The 23,535-nt window shown below is 45.1% G+C and overlaps 26 non-coding genes across 26 annotated transcripts; all 26 read right to left on the minus strand.

Moving 5' to 3' along the window:
* Positions 1-528: 528 nt before the first annotated feature.
* Positions 529-610, minus strand: TRNAS-GCU (transfer RNA serine (anticodon GCU)). Its single transcript has one exon. It is a non-coding gene; the product is annotated as a tRNA-Ser (tRNA).
* Positions 611-1,442: 832 nt separating this feature from the next.
* On the minus strand, positions 1,443-1,524 carry TRNAS-GCU (transfer RNA serine (anticodon GCU)). Its single transcript has one exon. It is a non-coding gene; the product is annotated as a tRNA-Ser (tRNA).
* Positions 1,525-2,356: 832 nt separating this feature from the next.
* TRNAS-GCU (transfer RNA serine (anticodon GCU)) lies at positions 2,357-2,438 on the minus strand. Its single transcript has one exon. It is a non-coding gene; the product is annotated as a tRNA-Ser (tRNA).
* An 832-nt stretch (positions 2,439-3,270) lies between these two features.
* TRNAS-GCU (transfer RNA serine (anticodon GCU)) lies at positions 3,271-3,352 on the minus strand. The gene has a single exon. It is a non-coding gene; the product is annotated as a tRNA-Ser (tRNA).
* An 832-nt stretch (positions 3,353-4,184) lies between these two features.
* TRNAS-GCU (transfer RNA serine (anticodon GCU)) lies at positions 4,185-4,266 on the minus strand. Its single transcript has one exon. It is a non-coding gene; the product is annotated as a tRNA-Ser (tRNA).
* Positions 4,267-5,098: 832 nt separating this feature from the next.
* On the minus strand, positions 5,099-5,180 carry TRNAS-GCU (transfer RNA serine (anticodon GCU)). Its single transcript has one exon. It is a non-coding gene; the product is annotated as a tRNA-Ser (tRNA).
* Positions 5,181-6,012: 832 nt separating this feature from the next.
* TRNAS-GCU (transfer RNA serine (anticodon GCU)) lies at positions 6,013-6,094 on the minus strand. The gene has a single exon. It is a non-coding gene; the product is annotated as a tRNA-Ser (tRNA).
* An 832-nt stretch (positions 6,095-6,926) lies between these two features.
* TRNAS-GCU (transfer RNA serine (anticodon GCU)) lies at positions 6,927-7,008 on the minus strand. The gene has a single exon. It is a non-coding gene; the product is annotated as a tRNA-Ser (tRNA).
* Positions 7,009-7,840: 832 nt separating this feature from the next.
* TRNAS-GCU (transfer RNA serine (anticodon GCU)) lies at positions 7,841-7,922 on the minus strand. The gene has a single exon. It is a non-coding gene; the product is annotated as a tRNA-Ser (tRNA).
* An 832-nt stretch (positions 7,923-8,754) lies between these two features.
* Positions 8,755-8,836, minus strand: TRNAS-GCU (transfer RNA serine (anticodon GCU)). The gene has a single exon. It is a non-coding gene; the product is annotated as a tRNA-Ser (tRNA).
* An 832-nt stretch (positions 8,837-9,668) lies between these two features.
* TRNAS-GCU (transfer RNA serine (anticodon GCU)) lies at positions 9,669-9,750 on the minus strand. The gene has a single exon. It is a non-coding gene; the product is annotated as a tRNA-Ser (tRNA).
* An 832-nt stretch (positions 9,751-10,582) lies between these two features.
* TRNAS-GCU (transfer RNA serine (anticodon GCU)) lies at positions 10,583-10,664 on the minus strand. The gene has a single exon. It is a non-coding gene; the product is annotated as a tRNA-Ser (tRNA).
* Positions 10,665-11,496: 832 nt separating this feature from the next.
* Positions 11,497-11,578, minus strand: TRNAS-GCU (transfer RNA serine (anticodon GCU)). Its single transcript has one exon. It is a non-coding gene; the product is annotated as a tRNA-Ser (tRNA).
* An 832-nt stretch (positions 11,579-12,410) lies between these two features.
* TRNAS-GCU (transfer RNA serine (anticodon GCU)) lies at positions 12,411-12,492 on the minus strand. The gene has a single exon. It is a non-coding gene; the product is annotated as a tRNA-Ser (tRNA).
* An 832-nt stretch (positions 12,493-13,324) lies between these two features.
* On the minus strand, positions 13,325-13,406 carry TRNAS-GCU (transfer RNA serine (anticodon GCU)). Its single transcript has one exon. It is a non-coding gene; the product is annotated as a tRNA-Ser (tRNA).
* An 832-nt stretch (positions 13,407-14,238) lies between these two features.
* On the minus strand, positions 14,239-14,320 carry TRNAS-GCU (transfer RNA serine (anticodon GCU)). Its single transcript has one exon. It is a non-coding gene; the product is annotated as a tRNA-Ser (tRNA).
* Positions 14,321-15,152: 832 nt separating this feature from the next.
* TRNAS-GCU (transfer RNA serine (anticodon GCU)) lies at positions 15,153-15,234 on the minus strand. Its single transcript has one exon. It is a non-coding gene; the product is annotated as a tRNA-Ser (tRNA).
* Positions 15,235-16,066: 832 nt separating this feature from the next.
* On the minus strand, positions 16,067-16,148 carry TRNAS-GCU (transfer RNA serine (anticodon GCU)). The gene has a single exon. It is a non-coding gene; the product is annotated as a tRNA-Ser (tRNA).
* An 832-nt stretch (positions 16,149-16,980) lies between these two features.
* On the minus strand, positions 16,981-17,062 carry TRNAS-GCU (transfer RNA serine (anticodon GCU)). Its single transcript has one exon. It is a non-coding gene; the product is annotated as a tRNA-Ser (tRNA).
* An 832-nt stretch (positions 17,063-17,894) lies between these two features.
* Positions 17,895-17,976, minus strand: TRNAS-GCU (transfer RNA serine (anticodon GCU)). Its single transcript has one exon. It is a non-coding gene; the product is annotated as a tRNA-Ser (tRNA).
* An 829-nt stretch (positions 17,977-18,805) lies between these two features.
* Positions 18,806-18,887, minus strand: TRNAS-GCU (transfer RNA serine (anticodon GCU)). Its single transcript has one exon. It is a non-coding gene; the product is annotated as a tRNA-Ser (tRNA).
* Positions 18,888-19,719: 832 nt separating this feature from the next.
* Positions 19,720-19,801, minus strand: TRNAS-GCU (transfer RNA serine (anticodon GCU)). The gene has a single exon. It is a non-coding gene; the product is annotated as a tRNA-Ser (tRNA).
* Positions 19,802-20,633: 832 nt separating this feature from the next.
* Positions 20,634-20,715, minus strand: TRNAS-GCU (transfer RNA serine (anticodon GCU)). The gene has a single exon. It is a non-coding gene; the product is annotated as a tRNA-Ser (tRNA).
* An 832-nt stretch (positions 20,716-21,547) lies between these two features.
* TRNAS-GCU (transfer RNA serine (anticodon GCU)) lies at positions 21,548-21,629 on the minus strand. The gene has a single exon. It is a non-coding gene; the product is annotated as a tRNA-Ser (tRNA).
* An 831-nt stretch (positions 21,630-22,460) lies between these two features.
* TRNAS-GCU (transfer RNA serine (anticodon GCU)) lies at positions 22,461-22,542 on the minus strand. The gene has a single exon. It is a non-coding gene; the product is annotated as a tRNA-Ser (tRNA).
* Positions 22,543-23,374: 832 nt separating this feature from the next.
* TRNAS-GCU (transfer RNA serine (anticodon GCU)) lies at positions 23,375-23,456 on the minus strand. Its single transcript has one exon. It is a non-coding gene; the product is annotated as a tRNA-Ser (tRNA).
* Positions 23,457-23,535: the final 79 nt, after the last annotated feature.

Consider the following 23,535-nt stretch of genomic DNA (forward strand, 5'->3'; position numbering starts at 1 on the left):
TCCACAATTAACATCTGCCTTTTAGGGTCACTTAGCTAGACTGTGGGCTGAACTATGCAGATTACTTCTACTTTTAGGGAGACTCAAGCCAGTATGAACATGAGGCGAGGTCACATCTTCTTACTGTCCTACCAATCCCATTATACCTTATGCCTCACACTGGCACCTGCCAGTCACAGACAGGAGGTTTACAACTTGAAAATCAGGTATGACTGAAGCACTTTTTGGCACTTGTCCTTCTACAGACAAACTATTTTCTTCGTGCAGCCAGACAAGCACTGTTTATTTTCTCCGCTAAGGCTGCAGAGGTGAATTTTCTATTTGTGGGTTGCAGGTCTGAACCCCGAACGGCCCATACTTTGTGAGAAAGAATGATGCTGCAGACAAGCATTGTGTAAATGTACACAATCTGTGTCCCAATAGTCATCGGGCAAAGGGCATACACACTTATCCATGCACAACCACATGGACGTCAAGGACAGGCGAGTTGGATGGTGGGTATGATACTAGTTTGTAAAAGTGCACCATCGACGAGGATGGGATTTGAACCCATGCGTGCAGAGCACAATGGATTAGCAGTCCATCGCCTTAACCACTCGGCCACCTCGTCTCAATAAAACATGACATCTAACGCTATCATTTTTTCAGCTATGGTCAAAGCCCTGTGCGCAAAACACGGCTCATCTTTTCAGGATAGCAAAGTGCACTTTTTGGACAGAAAAGAAGAACGCGCACCTTTTGCTCACACAAGAAAAATCATTTGCAAGAGGCCTGACAGAGGACACCTTAATCATCCCACTGGAGCACACCTACCTAAACAAGGGCCTTCTACACCATGCCATCAACACGCCATGCTGTATTTTTCATCTTTGCTTACATCTTTTGGAATCATTGCAAACTTTCAGCCAAGCATTTCCACAATTAACATCTGCCTTTTAGGGTCACTTAGCTAGACTGTGGGCTGAACTATGCAGATTACTTCTACTTTTAGGGAGACTCAAGCCAGTATGAACATGAGGCGAGGGCACATCTTCTTACTGTCCTACCAATCCCATTATACCTTGTGCCTCACACTGGCACCTGCCAGTCACAGACAGGAGGTTTACAACTTGAAAATCAGGTATGACTGAAGCACTTTTTGGCACTTGTCCTTCTACAGACAAACTATTTTCTTCGTGCAGCCAGACAAGCACTGTTTATTTTCTCCGCTAAGGCTGCAGAGGTGAATTTTCTATTTGTGGGTTGCAGGTCTGAACCCCGAACGGCCCATACTTTGTGAGAAAGAATGATGCTGCAGACAAACATTGTGTAAATGTACACAATCTGTGTCCCAATAGTCATCGGGCAAAGGGCATACACACTTATCCATGCACAACCACATGGACGTCAAGGACAGGCGAGTTGGATGGTGGGTATGATACTAGTTTGTAAAAGTGCACCATCGACGAGGATGGGATTTGAACCCATGCATGCAGAGCACAATGGATTAGCAGTCCATCGCCTTAACCACTCAGCCACCTCGTCTCAATAAAACATGACATCTAACGCTATCATTTTTTCAGCTATGGTCAAAGCCCTGTGCGCAAAACACGGCTCATCTTTTCAGGATAGCAAAGTGCACTTTTTGGACAGAAAAGAAGAACGCGCACCTTTTGCTCACACAAGAAAAATCATTTGCAAGAGGCCTGACAGAGGACACCTTAATCATCCCACTGGAGCACACCTACCTAAACAAGGGCCTTCTACACCATGCCATCAACACGCCATGCTGTATTTTTCATCTTTGCTTACATCTTTTGGAATCATTGCAAACTTTCAGCCAAGCATTTCCACAATTAACATCTGCCTTTTAGGGTCACTTAGCTAGACTGTGGGCTGAACTATGCAGATTACTTCTACTTTTAGGGAGACTCAAGCCAGTATGAACATGAGGCGAGGGCACATCTTCTTACTGTCCTACCAATCCCATTATACCTTATGCCTCACACTGGCACCTGCCAGTCACAGACAGGAGGTTTACAACTTGAAAATCAGGTATGACTGAAGCACTTTTTGGCACTTGTCCTTCTACAGACAAACTAATTTCTTCGTGCAGCCAGACAAGCACTGTTTATTTTCTCCGCTAAGGCTGCAGAGGTGAATTTTCTATTTGTGGGTTGCAGGTCTGAACCCCGAACGGCCCATACTTTGTGAGAAAGAATGATGCTGCAGACAAGCATTGTGTAAATGTACACAATCTGTGTCCCAATAGTCATCGGGCAAAGGGCATACACACTTATCCATGCACAACCACATGGACGTCAAGGACAGGCGAGTTGGATGGTGGGTATGATACTAGTTTGTAAAAGTGCACCATCGACGAGGATGGGATTTGAACCCATGCATGCAGAGCACAATGGATTAGCAGTCCATCGCCTTAACCACTCGGCCACCTCGTCTCAATAAAACATGACATCTAACGCTATCATTTTTTCAGCTATGGTCAAAGCCCTGTGCGCAAAACACGGCTCATCTTTTCAGGATAGCAAAGTGCACTTTTTGGACAGAAAAGAAGAACGCGCACCTTTTGCTCACACAAGAAAAATCATTTGCAAGAGGCCTGACAGAGGACACCTTATTCATCCCACTGGAGCACACCTACCTAAACAAGGGCCTTCTACACCATGCCATCAACACGCCATGCTGTATTTTTCATCTTTGCTTACATCTTTTGGAATCATTGCAAACTTTCAGCCAAGCATTTCCACAATTAACATCTGCCTTTTAGGGTCACTTAGCTAGACTGTGGGCTGAACTATGCAGATTACTTCTACTTTTAGGGAGACTCAAGCCAGTATGAACATGAGGCGAGGGCACATCTTCTTACTGTCCTACCAATCCCATTATACCTTATGCCTCACACTGGCACCTGCCAGTCACAGACAGGAGGTTTACAACTTGAAAATCAGGTATGACTGAAGCACTTTTTGGCACTTGTCCTTCTACAGACAAACTATTTTCTTCGTGCAGCTAGACAAGCACTGTTTATTTTCTCCGCTAAGGCTGCAGAGGTGAATTTTCTATTTGTGGGTTGCAGGTCTGAACCCCGAACGGCCCATACTTTGTGAGAAAGAATGATGCTGCAGACAAGCATTGTGTAAATGTACACAATCTGTGTCCCAATAGTCATCGGGCAAAGGGCATACACACTTTTCCATGCACAACCACATGGATGTCAAGGACAGGCGAGTTAGATGGTGGGTATGATACTAGTTTGTAAAAGTGCACCATCGACGAGGATGGGATTTGAACCCATGCATGCAGAGCACAATGGATTAGCAGTCCATCGCCTTAACCACTCGGCCACCTCGTCTCATCAAATCATGACATCTAACGCTATCATTTTTTCAGCTATGGTCAAAGCCCTGTGCGCAAAACACGGCTCATCTTTTCAGGATAGCAAAGTGCACTTTTTGGACAGAAAAGAAGAACGCGCACCTTTTGCTCACACAAGAAAAATCATTTGCAAGAGGCCTGACAGAGGACACCTTAATCATCCCACTGGAGCACACCTACCTAAACAAGGGCCTTCTACACCATGCCATCAACACGCCATGCTGTATTTTTCATCTTTGCTTACATCTTTTGGAATCATTGCAAACTTTCAGCCAAGCATTTCCACAATTAACATCTGCCTTTTAGGGTCACTTAGCTAGACTGTGGGCTGAACTATGCAGATTACTTCTACTTTTAGGGAGACTCAAGCCAGTATGAACATGAGGCGAGGGCACATCTTCTTACTGTCCTACCAATCCCATTATACCTTATGCCTCACACTGGCACCTGCCAGTCACAGACAGGAGGTTTACAACTTGAAAATCAGGTATGACTGAAGCACTTTTTGGCACTTGTCCTTCTACAGACAAACTATTTTCTTCGTGCAGCCAGACAAGCACTGTTTATTTTCTCCGCTAAGGCTGCAGAGGTGAATTTTCTATTTGTGGGTTGCAGGTCTGAACCCCAAATGGCCCATACTTTGTGAGAAAGAATGATGCTGCAGACAAGCATTGTGTAAATGTACACAATCTGTGTCCCAATAGTCATCGGGCAAATGGCATACACACTTATCCATGCACAACCACATGGACGTCAAGGACAGGCGAGTTGGATGGTGGGTATGATACTATTTAGTAAAAGTGCACCATCGACGAGGATGGGATTTGAACCCATGCGTGCAGAGCACAATGGATTAGCAGTCCATCGCCTTAACCACTCGGCCACCTCGTCTCAGTAAAACATGACATCTAACGCTATCATTTTTTCAGCTCTGGTCAAAGCCCTGTGCGCAAAACACGGCTCATCTTTTCAGGATAGCAAAGTGCATTTTTTGCACAGAAAAGAAGAACGCGCACCTTTTGCTCACACAAGAAAAATCATTTGCAAGAGGCCTGACAGAGGACACCTTAATCACCCCACTGGAGCACACCTACCTAAACAAGGGCCTTCTACACCATGCCATCAACACGCCATGCTGTATTTTTCATCTTTGCTTACATCTTTTGGAATCATTGCAAACTTTCAGCCAAGCATTTCCACAATTAACATCTGCCTTTTAGGGTCACTTAGCTAGACTGTGGGCTGAACTATGCAGATTACTTCTACTTTTAGGGAGACTCAAGCCAGTATGAACATGAGGCGAGGGCACATCTTCTTACTGTCCTACCAATCCCATTATACCTTATGCCTCACACTGGCACCTGCCAGTCACAGACAGGAGGTTTACAACTTGAAAATCAGGTATGACTGAAGCACTTTTTGGCACTTGTCCTTCTACAGACAAACTATTTTCTTCGTGCAGCTAGACAAGCACTGTTTATTTTCTCCGCTAAGGCTGCAGAGGTGAATTTTCTATTTGTGGGTTGCAGGTCTGAACCCCGAACGGCCCATACTTTGTGAGAAAGAATGATGCTGCAGACAAGCATTGTGTAAATGTACACAATCTGTGTCCCAATAGTCATCAGGCAAAGGGCATACACACTTTTCCATGCACAACCACATGGACGTCAAGGACAGGCGAGTTGGATGGTGGGTATGATACTAGTTTGTAAAAGTGCACCATCGACAAGGATGGGATTTGAACCCATGCATGCAGAGCACAATGGATTAGCAGTCCATCGCCTTAACCACTCGGCCACCTCGTCTCAATTAAACATGACATCTAACGCTATCATTTTTTCAGCTATGGTCAAAGCCCTGTGCGCAAAACACGGCTCATCTTTTCAGGATAGCAAAGTGCACTTTTTGGACAGAAAAGAAGAACGCGCACCTTTTGCTCACACAAGAAAAATCATTTGCAAGAGGCCTGACAGAGGACACCTTAATCATCCCACTGGAGCACACCTACCTAAACAAGGGCCTTCTACACCATGCCATCAACACGCCATGCTGTATTTTTCATCTTTGCTTACATCTTTTGGAATCATTGCAAACTTTCAGCCAAGCATTTCCACAATTAACATCTGCCTTTTAGGGTCACTTAGCTAGACTGTGGGCTGAACTATGCAGATTACTTCTACTTTTAGGGAGACTCAAGCCAGTATGAACATGAGGCGAGGGCACATCTTCTTACTGTCCTACCAATCCCATTATACCTTGTGCCTCACACTGGCACCTGCCAGTCACAGACAGGAGGTTTACAACTTGAAAATCAGGTATGACTGAAGCACTTTTTGGCACTTGTCCTTCTACAGACAAACTATTTTCTTCGTGCAGCCAGACAAGCACTGTTTATTTTCTCCGCTAAGGCTGCAGAGGTGAATTTTCTATTTGTGGGTTGCAGGTCTGAACCCCAAACGGCCCATACTTTGTGAGAAAGAATGATGCTGCAGACAAGCATTGTGTAAATGTACACAATCTGTGTCCCAATAGTCATCGGGCAAAGGGCATACACACTTATCCATGCACAACCACATGGACGTCAAGGACAGGCGAGTTGGATGGTGGGTATGATACTAGTTTGTAAAAGTGCACCATCGACGAGGATGGGATTTGAACCCATGCATGCAGAGCACAATGGATTAGCAGTCCATCGCCTTAACCACTCGGCCACCTCGTCTCAATTAAACATGACATCTAACGCTATCATTTTTTCAGCTATGGTCAAAGCCCTGTGCGCAAAACACGGCTCATCTTTTCAGGATAGCAAAGTGCACTTTTTGGACAGAAAAGAAGAACGCGCACCTTTTGCTCACACAAGAAAAATCATTTGCAAGAGGCCTGACAGAGGACACCTTAATCATCCCACTGGAGCACACCTACCTAAACAAGGGCCTTCTACACCATGCCATCAACACGCCATGCTGTATTTTTCATCTTTGCTTACATCTTTTGGAATCATTGCAAACTTTCAGCCAAGCATTTCCACAATTAACATCTGCCTTTTAGGGTCACTTAGCTAGACTGTGGGCTGAACTATGCAGATTACTTCTACTTTTAGGGAGACTCAAGCCAGTATGAACATGAGGCGAGGGCACATCTTCTTACTGTCCTACCAATCCCATTATACCTTGTGCCTCACACTGGCACCTGCCAGTCACAGACAGGAGGTTTACAACTTGAAAATCAGGTATGACTGAAGCACTTTTTGGCACTTGTCCTTCTACAGACAAACTATTTTCTTCGTGCAGCCAGACAAGCACTGTTTATTTTCTCCGCTAAGGCTGCAGAGGTGAATTTTCTATTTGTGGGTTGCAGGTCTGAACCCCGAACGGCCCATACTTTGTGAGAAAGAATGATGCTGCAGACAAGCATTGTGTAAATGTACACAATCTGTGTCCCAATAGTCATCGGGCAAAGGGCATACACACTTATCCATGCACAACCACATGGACGTCAAGGACAGGCGAGTTGGATGGTGGGTATGATACTAGTTTGTAAAAGTGCACCATCGACGAGGATGGGATTTGAACCCATGCATGCAGAGCACAATGGATTAGCAGTCCATCGCCTTAACCACTCGGCCACCTCGTCTCAATAAAACATGACATCTAACGCTATCATTTTTTCAGCTATGGTCAAAGCCCTGTGCGCAAAACACGGCTCATCTTTTCAGGATAGCAAAGTGCACTTTTTGGACAGAAAAGAAGAACGCGCACCTTTTGCTCACACAAGAAAAATCATTTGCAAGAGGCCTGACAGAGGACACCTTAATCATCCCACTGGAGCACACCTACCTAAACAAGGGCCTTCTACACCATGCCATCAACACGCCATGCTGTATTTTTCATCTTTGCTTACATCTTTTGGAATCATTGCAAACTTTCAGCCAAGCATTTCCACAATTAACATCTGCCTTTTAGGGTCACTTAGCTAGACTGTGGGCTGAACTATGCAGATTACTTCTACTTTTAGGGAGACTCAAGCCAGTATGAACATGAGGCGAGGGCACATCTTCTTACTGTCCTACCAATCCCATTATACCTTATGCCTCACACTGGCACCTGCCAGTCACAGACAGGAGGTTTACAACTTGAAAATCAGGTATGACTGAAGCACTTTTTGGCACTTGTCCTTCTACAGACAAACTATTTTCTTCGTGCAGCCAGACAAGCACTGTTTATTTTCTCCGCTAAGGCTGCAGAGGTGAATTTTCTATTTGTGGGTTGCAGGTCTGAACCCCGAACGGCCCTTACTTTGTGAGAAAGAATGATGCTGCAGACAAGCATTGTGTAAATGTACACAATCTGTGTCCCAATAGTCATCGGGCAAAGGGCATACACACTTTTCCATGCACAACCACATGGACGTCAAGGACAGGCGAGTTGGATGGTGGGTATGATACTAGTTTGTAAAAGTGCACCATCAACGAGGATGGGATTTGAACCCATGCATGCAGAGCACAATGGATTAGCAGTCCATCGCCTTAACCACTCGGCCACCTCGTCTCAATAAAACATGACATCTAACGCTATCATTTTTTCAGCTCTGGTCAAAGCCCTGTGCGCAAAACACGGCTCATCTTTTCAGGATAGCAAAGTGCACTTTTTGGACAGAAAAGAAGAACGCGCACCTTTTGCTCACACAAGAAAAATCATTTGCAAGAGGCCTGACAGAGGACACCTTAATCACCCCACTGGAGCACACCTACCTAAACAAGGGCCTTCTACACCATGCCATCAACACGCCATGCTGTATTTTTCATCTTTGCTTACATCTTTTGGAATCATTGCAAACTTTCAGCCAAGCATTTCCACAATTAACATCTGCCTTTTAGGGTCACTTAGCTAGACTGTGGGCTGAACTATGCAGATTACTTCTACTTTTAGGGAGACTCAAGCCAGTATGAACATGAGGCGAGGGCACATCTTCTTACTGTCCTACCAATCCCATTATACCTTATGCCTCACACTGGCACCTGCCAGTCACAGACAGGAGGTTTACAACTTGAAAATCAGGTATGACTGAAGCACTTTTTGGCACTTGTCCTTCTACAGACAAACTATTTTCTTCGTGCAGCCAGACAAGCACTGTTTATTTTCTCCGCTAAGGCTGCAGAGGTGAATTTTCTATTTGTGGGTTGCAGGTCTGAACCCCAAATGGCCCATACTTTGTGAGAAAGAATGATGCTGCAGACAAGCATTGTGTAAATGTACACAATCTGTGTCCCAATAGTCATCGGGCAAAGGGCATACACACTTATCCATGCACAACCACATGGACGTCAAGGACAGGCGAGTTGGATGGTGGGTATGATACTAGTTTGTAAAAGTGCACCATCGACGAGGATGGGATTTGAACCCATGCGTGCAGAGCACAATGGATTAGCAGTCCATCGCCTTAACCACTCGGCCACCTCGTCTCAATAAAACATGACATCTAACGCTATCATTTTTTCAGCTATGGTCAAAGCCCTGTGCGCAAAACACGGCTCATCTTTTCAGGATAGCAAAGTGCACTTTTTGGACAGAAAAGAAGAACGCGCACCTTTTGCTCACACAAGAAAAATCATTTGCAAGAGGCCTGACAGAGGACACCTTAATCACCCCACTGGAGCACACCTACCTAAACAAGGGCCTTCTACACCATGCCATCAACACGCCATGCTGTATTTTTCATCTTTGCTTACATCTTTTGGAATCATTGCAAACTTTCAGCCAAGCATTTCCACAATTAACATCTGCCTTTTAGGGTCACTTAGCTAGACTGTGGGCTGAACTATGCAGATTACTTCTACTTTTAGGGAGACTCAAGCCAGTATGAACATGAGGCGAAGGCACATCTTCTTACTGTCCTACCAATCCCATTATACCTTATGCCTCACACTGGCACCTGCCAGTCACAGACAGGAGGTTTACAACTTGAAAATCAGGTATGACTGAAGCACTTTTTGGCACTTGTCCTTCTACAGACAAACTATTTTCTTCGTGCAGCCAGACAAGCACTGTTTATTTTCTCCGCTAAGGCTGCAGAGGTGAATTTTCTATTTGTGGGTTGCAGGTCTGAACCCCAAATGGCCCATACTTTGTGAGAAAGAATGATGCTGCAGACAAGCATTGTGTAAATGTACACAATCTGTGTCCCAATAGTCATCGGGCAAAGGGCATACACACTTATCCATGCACAACCACATGGACGTCAAGGACAGGCGAGTTGGATGGTGGGTATGATACTAGTTTGTAAAAGTGCACCATCGACGAGGATGGGATTTGAACCCATGCGTGCAGAGCACAATGGATTAGCAGTCCATCGCCTTAACCACTCGGCCACCTCGTCTCAATAAAACATGACATCTAACGCTATCATTTTTTCAGCTATGGTCAAAGCCCTGTGCGCAAAACACGGCTCATCTTTTCAGGATAGCAAAGTGCACTTTTTGGACAGAAAAGAAGAACGCGCACCTTTTGCTCACACAAGAAAAATCATTTGCAAGAGGCCTGACAGAGGACACCTTAATCACCCCACTGGAGCACACCTACCTAAACAAGGGCCTTCTACACCATGCCATCAACACGCCATGCTGTATTTTTCATCTTTGCTTACATCTTTTGGAATCATTGCAAACTTTCAGCCAAGCATTTCCACAATTAACATCTGCCTTTTAGGGTCACTTAGCTAGACTGTGGGCTGAACTATGCAGATTACTTCTACTTTTAGGGAGACTCAAGCCAGTATGAACATGAGGCGAAGGCACATCTTCTTACTGTCCTACCAATCCCATTATACCTTATGCCTCACACTGGCACCTGCCAGTCACAGACAGGAGGTTTACAACTTGAAAATCAGGTATGACTGAAGCACTTTTTGGCACTTGTCCTTCTACAGACAAACTATTTTCTTCGTGCAGCCAGACAAGCACTGTTTATTTTCTCCGCTAAGGCTGCAGAGGTGAATTTTCTATTTGTGGGTTGCAGGTCTGAACCCCGAACGGCCCTTACTTTGTGAGAAAGAATGATGCTGCAGACAAGCATTGTGTAAATGTACACAATCTGTGTCCCAATAGTCATCGGGCAAAGGGCATACACACTTTTCCATGCACAACCACATGGACGTCAAGGACAGGCGAGTTGGATGGTGGGTATGATACTAGTTTGTAAAAGTGCACCATCGACGAGGATGGGATTTGAACCCATGCGTGCAGAGCACAATGGATTAGCAGTCCATCGCCTTAACCACTCGGCCACCTCGTCTCAATAAAGCATGACATCTAACGCTATCATTTTTTCAGCTATGGTCAAAGCCCTGTGCGCAAAACACGGCTCATCTTTTCAGGATAGCAAAGTGCACTTTTTGGACAGAAAAGAAGAACGCGCACCTTTTGCTCACACAAGAAAAATCATTTGCAAGAGGCCTGACAGAGGACACCTTAATCACCCCACTGGAGCACACCTACCTAAACAAGGGCCTTCTACAACATGCCATCAACACGCCATGCTGTATTTTTCATCTTTGCTTACATCTTTTGGAATCATTGCAAACTTTCAGCCAAGCATTTCCACAATTAACATCTGCCTTTTAGGGTCACTTAGCTAGACTGTGGGCTGAACTATGCAGATTACTTCTACTTTTAGGGAGACTCAAGCCAGTATGAACATGAGGCGAAGGCACATCTTCTTACTGTCCTACCAATCCCATTATACCTTATGCCTCACACTGGCACCTGCCAGTCACAGACAGGAGGTTTACAACTTGAAAATCAGGTATGACTGAAGCACTTTTTGGCACTTGTCCTTCTACAGACAAACTATTTTCTTCGTGCAGCCAGACAAGCACTGTTTATTTTCTCCGCTAAGGCTGCAGAGGTGAATTTTCTATTTGTGGGTTGCAGGTCTGAACCCCGAACGGCCCTTACTTTGTGAGAAAGAATGATGCTGCAGACAAGCATTGTGTAAATGTACACAATCTGTGTCCCAATAGTCATCGGGCAAAGGGCATACACACTTATCCATGCACAACCACATGGACGTCAAGGACAGGCGAGTTGGATGGTGGGTATGATACTAGTTTGTAAAAGTGCACCATCGACGAGGATGGGATTTGAACCCATGCATGCAGAGCACAATGGATTAGCAGTCCATCGCCTTAACCACTCAGCCACCTCGTCTCAATAAAACATGACATCTAACGCTATCATTTTTTCAGCTATGGTCAAAGCCCTGTGCGCAAAACACGGCTCATCTTTTCAGGATAGCAAAGTGCACTTTTTGGACAGAAAAGAAGAACGCGCACCTTTTGCTCACACAAGAAAAATCATTTGCAAGAGGCCTGACAGAGGACACCTTAATCATCCCACTGGAGCACACCTACCTAAACAAGGGCCTTCTACACCATGCCATCAACACGCCATGCTGTATTTTTCATCTTTGCTTACATCTTTTGGAATCATTGCAAACTTTCAGCCAAGCATTTCCACAATTAACATCTGCCTTTTAGGGTCACTTAGCTAGACTGTGGGCTGAACTATGCAGATTACTTCTACTTTTAGGGAGACTCAAGCCAGTATGAACATGAGGCGAGGGCACATCTTCTTACTGTCCTACCAATCCCATTATACCTTATGCCTCACACTGGCACCTGCCAGTCACAGACAGGAGGTTTACAACTTGAAAATCAGGTATGACTGAAGCACTTTTTGGCACTTGTCCTTCTACAGACAAACTAATTTCTTCGTGCAGCCAGACAAGCACTGTTTATTTTCTCCGCTAAGGCTGCAGAGGTGAATTTTCTATTTGTGGGTTGCAGGTCTGAACCCCGAACGGCCCATACTTTGTGAGAAAGAATGATGCTGCAGACAAGCATTGTGTAAATGTACACAATCTGTGTCCCAATAGTCATCGGGCAAAGGGCATACACACTTATCCATGCACAACCACATGGACGTCAAGGACAGGCGAGTTGGATGGTGGGTATGATACTAGTTTGTAAAAGTGCACCATCGACGAGGATGGGATTTGAACCCATGCGTGCAGAGCACAATGGATTAGCAGTCCATCGCCTTAACCACTCGGCCACCTCGTCTCAATAAAACATGACATCTAACGCTATCATTTTTTCAGCTATGGTCAAAACCCTGTGCGCAAAACACGGCTCATCTTTTCAGGATAGCAAAGTGCACTTTTTGGACAGAAAAGAAGAACGCGCACCTTTTGCTCACACAAGAAAAATCATTTGCAAGAGGCCTGACAGAGGACACCTTATTCATCCCACTGGAGCACACCTACCTAAACAAGGGCCTTCTACACCATGCCATCAACACGCCATGCTGTATTTTTCATCTTTGCTTACATCTTTTGGAATCATTGCAAACTTTCAGCCAAGCATTTCCACAATTAACATCTGCCTTTTAGGGTCACTTAGCTAGACTGTGGGCTGAACTATGCAGATTACTTCTACTTTTAGGGAGACTCAAGCCAGTATGAACATGAGGCGAGGGCACATCTTCTTACTGTCCTACCAATCCCATTATACCTTATGCCTCACACTGGCACCTGCCAGTCACAGACAGGAGGTTTACAACTTGAAAATCAGGTATGACTGAAGCACTTTTTGGCACTTGTCCTTCTACAGACAAACTATTTTCTTCGTGCAGCTAGACAAGCACTGTTTATTTTCTCCGCTAAGGCTGCAGAGGTGAATTTTCTATTTGTGGGTTGCAGGTCTGAACCCCGAACGGCCCATACTTTGTGAGAAAGAATGATGCTGCAGACAAGCATTGTGTAAATGTACACAATCTGTGTCCCAATAGTCATCGGGCAAAGGGCATACACACTTTTCCATGCACAACCACATGGATGTCAAGGACAGGCGAGTTGGATGGTGGGTATGATACTAGTTTGTAAAAGTGCACCATCGACGAGGATGGGATTTGAACCCATGCGTGCAGAGCACAATGGATTAGCAGTCCATCGCCTTAACCACTCGGCCACCTCGTCTCAATAAAACATGACATCTAACGCTATCATTTTTTCAGCTATGGTCAAAGCCCTGTGCGCAAAACACGGCTCATCTTTTCAGGATAGCAAAGTGCACTTTTTGGACAGAAAAGAAGAACGCGCACCTTTTGCTCACACAAGAAAAATCATTTGCAAGAGGCCTGACAGAGGACACCTTAATCACCCCACTGGAGCACACCTACCTAAACAAGGGCCTTCTACACCATGCCATCAACACGCCATGCTGTATTTTTCATCTTTGCTTACATCTTTTGGAATCATTGCAAACTTTCAGCCAAGCATTTCCACAATTAACATCTGCCTTTTAGGGTCACTTAGCTAGACTGTGGGCTGAACTATGCAGATTACTTCTACTTTTAGGGAGACTCAAGCCAGTATGAACATGAGGCGAGGGCACATCTTCTTACTGTCCTACCAATCCCATTATACCTTATGCCTCACACTGGCACCTGCCAGTCACAGACAGGAGGTTTACAACTTGAAAATCAGGTATGACTGAAGCACTTTTTGGCACTTGTCCTTCTACAGACAAACTATTTTCTTCGTGCAGCCAGACAAGCACTGTTTATTTTCTCCGCTAAGGCTGCAGAGGTGAATTTTCTATTTGTGGGTTGCAGGTCTGAACCCCAAATGGCCCATACTTTGTGAGAAAGAATGATGCTGCAGACAAGCATTGTGTAAATGTACACAATCTGTGTCCCAATAGTCATCGGGCAAATGGCATACACACTTATCCATGCACAACCACATGGACGTCAAGGACAGGCGAGTTGGATGGTGGGTATGATACTATTTAGTAAAAGTGCACCATCGACGAGGATGGGATTTGAACCCATGCGTGCAGAGCACAATGGATTAGCAGTCCATCGCCTTAACCACTCGGCCACCTCGTCTCAGTAGAACATGACATCTAACGCTATCATTTTTTCAGCTCTGGTCAAAGCCCTGTGCGCAAAACACGGCTCATCTTTTCAGGATAGCAAAGTGCACTTTTTGGACAGAAAAGAAGAACGCGCACCTTTTGCTCACACAAGAAAAATCATTTGCAAGAGGCCTGACAGAGGACACCTTAATCACCCCACTGGAGCACACCTACCTAAACAAGGGCCTTCTACACCATGCCATCAACACGCCATGCTGTATTTTTCATCTTTGCTTACATCTTTTGGAATCATTGCAAACTTTCACCCAAGCATTTCCACAATTAACATCTGCCTTTTAGGGTCACTTAGCTAGACTGTGGGCTGAACTATGCAGATTACTTCTACTTTTAGGGAGACTCAAGTCAGTATGAACATGAGGCGAGGGCACATCTTCTTACTGTCCTACCAATCCCATTATACCTTATGCCTCACACTGGCACCTGCCAGTCACAGACAGGAGGTTTACAACTTGAAAATCAGGTATGACTGAAGCACTTTTTGGCACTTGTCCTTCTACAGACAAACTATTTTCTTCGTGCAGCCAGACAAGCACTGTTTATTTTCTCCGCTAAGGATGCAGAGGTGAATTTTCTATTTGTGGGTTGCAGGTCTGAACCCCAAATGGCCCATACTTTGTGAGAAAGAATGATGCTGCAGACAAGCATTGTGTAAATGTACACAATCTGTGTCCCAATAGTCATCGGGCAAAGGGCATACACACTTATCCATGCACAACCACATGGACGTCAAGGACAGGCGAGTTGGATGGTGGGTATGATACTAGTTTGTAAAAGTGCACCATCGACGAGGATGGGATTTGAACCCATGCGTGCAGAGCACAATGGATTAGCAGTCCATCGCCTTAACCACTCGGCCACCTCGTCTCAGTAAAACATGACATCTAACGCTATCATTTTTTCAGCTCTGGTCAAAGCCCTGTGCGCAAAACACGGCTCATCTTTTCAGGATAGCAAAGTGCACTTTTTGGACAGAAAAGAAGAACGCGCACCTTTTGCTCACACAAGAAAAATCATTTGCAAGAGGCCTGACAGAGGACACCTTAATCACCCCACTGGAGCACACCTACCTAAACAAGGGCCTTCTACACCATGCCATCAACACGCCATGCTGTATTTTTCATCTTTGCTTACATCTTTTGGAATCATTGCAAACTTTCAGCCAAGCATTTCCACAATTAACATCTGCCTTTTAGGGTCACTTAGCTAGACTGTGGGCTGAACTATGCAGATTACTTCTACTTTTAGGGAGACTCAAGCCAGTATGAACATGAGGCGAGGGCACATCTTCTTACTGTCCTACCAATCCCATTATACCTTATGCCTCACACTGGCACCTGCCAGTCACAGACAGGAGGTTTACAACTTGAAAATCAGGTATGACTGAAGCACTTTTTGGCACTTGTCCTTCTACAGACAAACTATTTTCTTCGTGCAGCCAGACAAGCACTGTTTATTTTCTCCGCTAAGGCTGCAGAGGTGAATTTTCTATTTGTGGGTTGCAGGTCTGAACCCCGAACGGCCCTTACTTTGTGAGAAAGAATGATGCTGCAGACAAGCATTGTGTAAATGTACACAATCTGTGTCCCAATAGTCATCGGGCAAAGGGCATACACACTTTTCCATGCACAACCACATGGACGTCAAGGACAGGCGAGTTGGATGGTGGGTATGATACTAGTTTGTAAAAGTGCACCATCGACGAGGATGGGATTTGAACCCATGCATGCAGAGCACAATGGATTAGCAGTCCATCGCCTTAACCACTCGGCCACCTCGTCTCAATAAAACATGACATCTAACGCTATCATTTTTTCAGCTCTGGTCAAAGCCCTGTGCGCAAAACACGGCTCATCTTTTCAGGATAGCAAAGTGCACTTTTTGGACAGAAAAGAAGAACGCGCACCTTTTGCTCACACAAGAAAAATCATTTGCAAGAGGCCTGACAGAGGACACCTTAATCACCCCACTGGAGCACACCTACCTAAACAAGGGCCTTCTACACCATGCCATCAACACGCCATGCTGTATTTTTCATCTTTGCTTACATCTTTTGGAATCATTGCAAACTTTCAGCCAAGCATTTCCACAATTAACATCTGCCTTTTAGGGTCACTTAGCTAGACTGTGGGCTGAACTATGCAGATTACTTCTACTTTTAGGGAGACTCACGCCAGTATGAACATGAGGCGAGGGCACATCTTCTTACTGTCCTACCAATCCCATTATACCTTATGCCTCACACTGGCACCTGCCAGTCACAGACAGGAGGTTTACAACTTGAAAATCAGGTATGACTGAAGCACTTTTTGGCACTTGTCCTTCTACAGACAAACTATTTTCTTCGTGCAGCCAGACAAGCACTGTTTATTTTCTCCGCTAAGGCTGCAGAGGTGAATTTTCTATTTGTGGGTTGCAGGTCTGAACCCCAAATGGCCCATACTTTGTGAGAAAGAATGATGCTGCAGACAAGCATTGTGTAAATGTACACAATCTGTGTCCCAATAGTCATCGGGCAAAGGGCATACACACTTATCCATGCACAACCACATGGACGTCAAGGACAGGCGAGTTGGATGGTGGGTATGATACTAGTTTGTAAAAGTGCACCATCGACGAGGATGGGATTTGAACCCATGCGTGCAGAGCACAATGGATTAGCAGTCCATCGCCTTAACCACTCGGCCACCTCGTCTCAATAAAACATGACATCTAACGCTATCATTTTTTCAGCTATGGTCAAAGCCCTGTGCGCAAAACACGGCTCATCTTTTCAGGATAGCAAAGTGCACTTTTTGGACAGAAAAGAAGAACGCGCACCTTTTGCTCACACAAGAAAAATCATTTGCAAGAGGCCTGACAGAGGACACCTTAATCACCCCACTGGAGCACACCTACCTAAACAAGGGCCTTCTACACCATGCCATCAACACGCCATGCTGTATTTTTCATCTTTGCTTACATCTTTTGGAATCATTGCAAACTTTCAGCCAAGCATTTCCACAATTAACATCTGCCTTTTAGGGTCACTTAGCTAGACTGTGGGCTGAACTATGCAGATTACTTCTACTTTTAGGGAGACTCAAGCCAGTATGAACATGAGGCGAAGGCACATCTTCTTACTGTCCTACCAATCCCATTATACCTTATGCCTCACACTGGCACCTGCCAGTCACAGACAGGAGGTTTACAACTTGAAAATCAGGTATGACTGAAGCACTTTTTGGCACTTGTCCTTCTACAGACAAACTATTTTCTTCGTGCAGCCAGACAAGCACTGTTTATTTTCTCCGCTAAGGCTGCAGAGGTGAATTTTCTATTTGTGGGTTGCAGGTCTGAACCCCGAACGGCCCTTACTTTGTGAGAAAGAATGATGCTGCAGACAAGCATTGTGTAAATGTACACAATCTGTGTCCCAATAGTCATCGGGCAAAGGGCATACACACTTTTCCATGCACAACCACATGGACGTCAAGGACAGGCGAGTTGGATGGTGGGTATGATACTAGTTTGTAAAAGTGCACCATCGACGAGGATGGGATTTGAACCCATGCGTGCAGAGCACAATGGATTAGCAGTCCATCGCCTTAACCACTCGGCCACCTCGTCTCAGTAAAACATGACATCTAACGCTATCATTTTTTCAGCTCTGGTCAAAGCCCTGTGCGCAAAACACGGCTCATCTTTTCAGGATAGCAAAGTGCACTTTTTGGACAGAAAAGAACGCGCACCTTTTGCTCACACAAGAAAAATCATTTGCAAGAGGCCTGACAGAGGACACCTTAATCATCCCACTGGAGCACACCTACCTAAACAAGGGCCTTCTACACCATGCCATCAACACGCCATGCTGTATTTTTCATCTTTGCTTACATCTTTTGGAATCATTGCAAACTTTCAGCCAAGCATTTCCACAATTAACATCTGCCTTTTAGGGTCACTTAGCTAGACTGTGGGCTGAACTATGCAGATTACTTCTACTTTTAGGGAGACTCAAGCCAGTATGAACATGAGGCGAGGGCACATCTTCTTACTGTCCTACCAATCCCATTATACCTTATGCCTCACACTGGCACCTGCCAGTCACAGACAGGAGGTTTACAACTTGAAAATCAGGTATGACTGAAGCACTTTTTGGCACTTGTCCTTCTACAGACAAACTAATTTCTTCGTGCAGCCAGACAAGCACTGTTTATTTTCTCCGCTAAGGCTGCAGAGGTGAATTTTCTATTTGTGGGTTGCAGGTCTGAACCCCGAACGGCCCATACTTTGTGAGAAAGAATGATGCTGCAGACAAGCATTGTGTAAATGTACACAATCTGTGTCCCAATAGTCATCGGGCAAAGGGCATACACACTTATCCATGCACAACCACATGGACGTCAAGGACAGGCGAGTTGGATGGTGGGTATGATACTAGTTTGTAAAAGTGCACCATCGACGAGGATGGGATTTGAACCCATGCGTGCAGAGCACAATGGATTAGCAGTCCATCGCCTTAACCACTCGGCCACCTCGTCTCAATAAAGCATGACATCTAACGCTATCATTTTTTCAGCTATGGTCAAAGCCCTGTGCGCAAAACACGGCTCATCTTTTCAGGATAGCAAAGTGCACTTTTTGGACAGAAAAGAAGAACGCGCACCTTTTGCTCACACAAGAAAAATCATTTGCAAGAGGCCTGACAGAGGACACCTTAATCACCCCACTGGAGCACACCTACCTAAACAAGGGCCTTCTACACCATGCCATCAACACGCCATGCTGTATTTTTCATCTTTGCTTACATCTTTTGGAATCATTGCAAACTTTCAGCCAAGCATTTCCACAATTAACATCTGCCTTTTAGGGTCACTTAGCTAGACTGTGGGCTGAACTATGCAGATTACTTCTACTTTTAGGGAGACTCAAGCCAGTATGAACATGAGGCGAGGGCACATCTTCTTACTGTCCTACCAATCCCATTATACCTTATGCCTCACACTGGCACCTGCCAGTCACAGACAGGAGGTTTACAACTTGAAAATCAGGTATGACTGAAGCACTTTTTGGCACTTGTCCTTCTACAGACAAACTAATTTCTTCGTGCAGCCAGACAAGCACTGTTTATTTTCTCCGCTAAGGCTGCAGAGGTGAATTTTCTATTTGTGGGTTGCAGGTCTGAACCCCGAACGGCCCATACTTTGTGAGAAAGAATGATGCTGCAGACAAGCATTGTGTAAATGTACACAATCTGTGTCCCAATAGTCATCGGGCAAAGGGCATACACACTTATCCATGCACAACCACATGGACGTCAAGGACAGGCGAGTTGGATGGTGGGTATGATACTAGTTTGTAAAAGTGCACCATCGACGAGGATGGGATTTGAACCCATGCGTGCAGAGCACAATGGATTAGCAGTCCATCGCCTTAACCACTCGGCCACCTCGTCTCAATAAAACATGACATCTAACGCTATCATTTTTTCAGCTATGGTCAAAGCCCTGTGCGCAAAACACGGCTCATCTTTTCAGGATAGCAAAGTGCACTTTTTGGACAGAAAAGAAGAACGCGCACCTTTTGCTCACACAAGAAAAATCATTTGCAAGAGGCCTGACAGAGGACACCTTATTCATCCCACTGGAGCACACCTACCTAAACAAGGGCCTTCTACACCATGCCATCAACACGCCATGCTGTATTTTTCATCTTTGCTTACATCTTTTGGAATCATTGCAAACTTTCAGCCAAGCATTTCCACAATTAACATCTGCCTTTTAGGGTCACTTAGCTAGACTGTGGGCTGAACTATGCAGATTACTTCTACTTTTAGGGAGACTCAAGCCAGTATGAACATGAGGCGAGGGCACATCTTCTTACTGTCCTACCAATCCCATTATACCTTATGCCTCACACTGGCACCTGCCAGTCACAGACAGGAGGTTTACAACTTGAAAATCAGGTATGACTGAAGCACTTTTTGGCACTTGTCCTTCTACAGACAAACTATTTTCTTCGTGCAGCTAGACAAGCACTGTTTATTTTCTCCGCTAAGGCTGCAGAGGTGAATTTTCTATTTGTGGGTTGCAGGTCTGAACCCCGAACGGCCCATACTTTGTGAGAAAGAATGATGCTGCAGACAAGCATTGTGTAAATGTACACAATCTGTGTCCCAATAGTCATCGGGCAAAGGGCATACACACTTTTCCATGCACAACCACATGGATGTCAAGGACAGGCGAGTTGGATGGTGGGTATGATACTAGTTTGTAAAAGTGCACCATCGACGAGGATGGGATTTGAACCCATGCATGCAGAGCACAATGGATTAGCAGTCCATCGCCTTAACCACTCGGCCACCTCGTCTCATCAAATCATGACATCTAACGCTATCATTTTTTCAGCTATGGTCAAAGCCCTGTGCGCAAAACACGGCTCATCTTTTCAGGATAGCAAAGTGCACTTTTTGGACAGAAAAGAAGAACGCGCACCTTTTGCTCACACAAGAAAAATCATTTGCAAGAGGCCTGACAGAGGACACCTTAATCGTCCCACTGGAGCACACCTACCTAAACAAGGGCCTTCTACACCATGCCATCAACACGCCATGCTGTATTTTTCATCTTTGCTTACATCTTTTGGAATCATTGCAAACTTTCAGCCAAGCATTTCCACAATTAACATCTACCTTTTAGGGTCACTTAGCTAGACTGTGGGCTGAACTATGCAGATTACTTCTACTTTTAGGGAGACTCAAGCCAGTATGAACATGAGGCGAGGGCACATCTTCTTACTGTCCTACCAATCCCATTATACCTTATGCCTCACACTGGCACCTGCCAGTCACAGACAGGAGGTTTACAACTTGAAAATCAGGTATGACTGAAGCACTTTTTGGCACTTGTCCTTCTACAGACAAACTATTTTCTTCGTGCAGCTAGACAAGCACTGTTTATTTTCTCCGCTAAGGCTGCAGAGGTGAATTTTCTATTTGTGGGTTGCAGGTCTGAACCCCAAATGGCCCATACTTTGTGAGAAAGAATGATGCTGCAGACAAGCATTGTGTAAATGTACACAATCTGTGTCCCAATAGTCATCGGGCAAATGGCATACACACTTATCCATGCACAACCACATGGACGTCAAGGACAGGCGAGTTGGATGGTGGGTATGATACTATTTAGTAAAAGTGCACCATCGACGAGGATGGGATTTGAACCCATGCGTGCAGAGCACAATGGATTAGCAGTCCATCGCCTTAACCACTCGGCCACCTCGTCTCAGTAAAACATGACATCTAACGCTATCATTTTTTCAGCTCTGGTCAAAGCCCTGTGCGCAAAACACGGCTCACCTTTTAGGATAGCAAAGTGCACTTTTTGGACAGAAAAGAAGAACGCGCACCTTTTGCTCACACAAGAAAAATCATTTTCAAGAGGCCTGACAGAGGACACCTTAATCGTCCCACTGGAGCACACCTACCTAAACAAGGGCCTTCTACACCATGCCATCAACACGCCATGCTGTATTTTTCATCTTTGCTTACATCTTTTGGAATCATTGCAAACTTTCAGCCAAGCATTTCCACAATTAACATCTACCTTTTAGGGTCACTTAGCTAGACTGTGGGCTGAACTATGCAGATTACTTCTACTTTTAGGGAGACTCAAGCCAGTATGAACATGAGGCGAGGGCACATCTTCTTACTGTCCTACCAATCCCATTATACCTTATGCCTCACACTGGCACCTGCCAGTCACAGACAGGAGGTTTACAACTTGAAAATCAGGTATGACTGAAGCACTTTTTGGCACTTGTCCTTCTACAGACAAACTATTTTCTTCGTGCAGCCAGACAAGCACTGTTTATTTTCTCCGCTAAGGCTGCAGAGGTGAATTTTCTATTTGTGGGTTGCAGGTCTGAACCCCGAACGGCCCATACTTTGTGAGAAAGAATGATGCTGCAGACAAGCATTGTGTAAATGTACACAATCTGTGTCCCAATAGTCATCGGGCAAAGGGCATACACACTTATCCATGCACAACCACATGGACGTCAAGGACAGGCGAGTTGGATGGTGGGTATGATACTAGTTTGTAAAAGTGCACCATCGACGAGGATGGGATTTGAACCCATGCGTGCAGAGCACAATGGATTAGCAGTCCATCGCCTTAACCACTCGGCCACCTCGTCTCAATAAAGCATGACATCTAACGCTATCATTTTTTCAGCTATGGTCAAAGCCCTGTGCGCAAAACACGGCTCATCTTTTCAGGATAGCAAAGTGCACTTTTTGGACAGAAAAGAAGAACGCGCACCTTTTGCTCACACAAGAAAAATCATTTGCAAGAGGCCTGACAGAGGACACCTTAATCACCCCACTGGAGCACACCTACCTAAACAAGGGCCTTCTACACCATGCCATCAACACGCCATGCTGTATTTTTCATCTTTGCTTACATCTTTTGGAATCATTGCAAACTTTCACCCAAGCATTTCCACAATTAACATCTGCCTTTTAGGGTCACTTAGCTAGACTGTGGGCTGAACTATGCAGATTACTTCTACTTTTAGGGAGACTCAAGCCAGTATGAACATGAGGCGAGGGCACATCTTCTTACTGTCCTACCAATCCCATTATACCTTATGCCTCACACTGGCACCTGCCAGTCACAGACAGGAGGTTTACAACTTGAAAATCAGGTATGACTGAAGCACTTTTTGGCACTTGTCCTTCTACAGACAAACTATTTTCTTCGTGCAGCTAGACAAGCACTGTTTATTTTCTCCGCTAAGGCTGCAGAGGTGAATTTTCTATTTGTGGGTTGCAGGTCTGAACCCCGAACGGCCCATACTTTGTGAGAAAGAATGATGCTGCAGACAAGCATTGTGTAAATGTACACAATCTGTGTCCCAATAGTCATCAGGCAAAGGGCATACACACTTTTCCATGCACAACCACATGGACGTCAAGGACAGGCGAGTTGGATGGTGGGTATGATACTAGTTTGTAAAAGTGCACCATCGACAAGGATGGGATTTGAACCCATGCATGCAGAGCACAATGGATTAGCAGTCCATCGCCTTAACCACTCGGCCACCTCGTCTCAATTAAACATGACATCTAACGCTATCATTTTTTCAGCTATGGTCAAAGCCCTGTGCGCAAAACACGGCTCATCTTTT

Source organism: Hyperolius riggenbachi, chromosome 3 (assembly GCF_040937935.1).
Source record: "Hyperolius riggenbachi isolate aHypRig1 chromosome 3, aHypRig1.pri, whole genome shotgun sequence".
Taxonomy (NCBI): Eukaryota; Metazoa; Chordata; class Amphibia; order Anura; family Hyperoliidae; genus Hyperolius; species Hyperolius riggenbachi.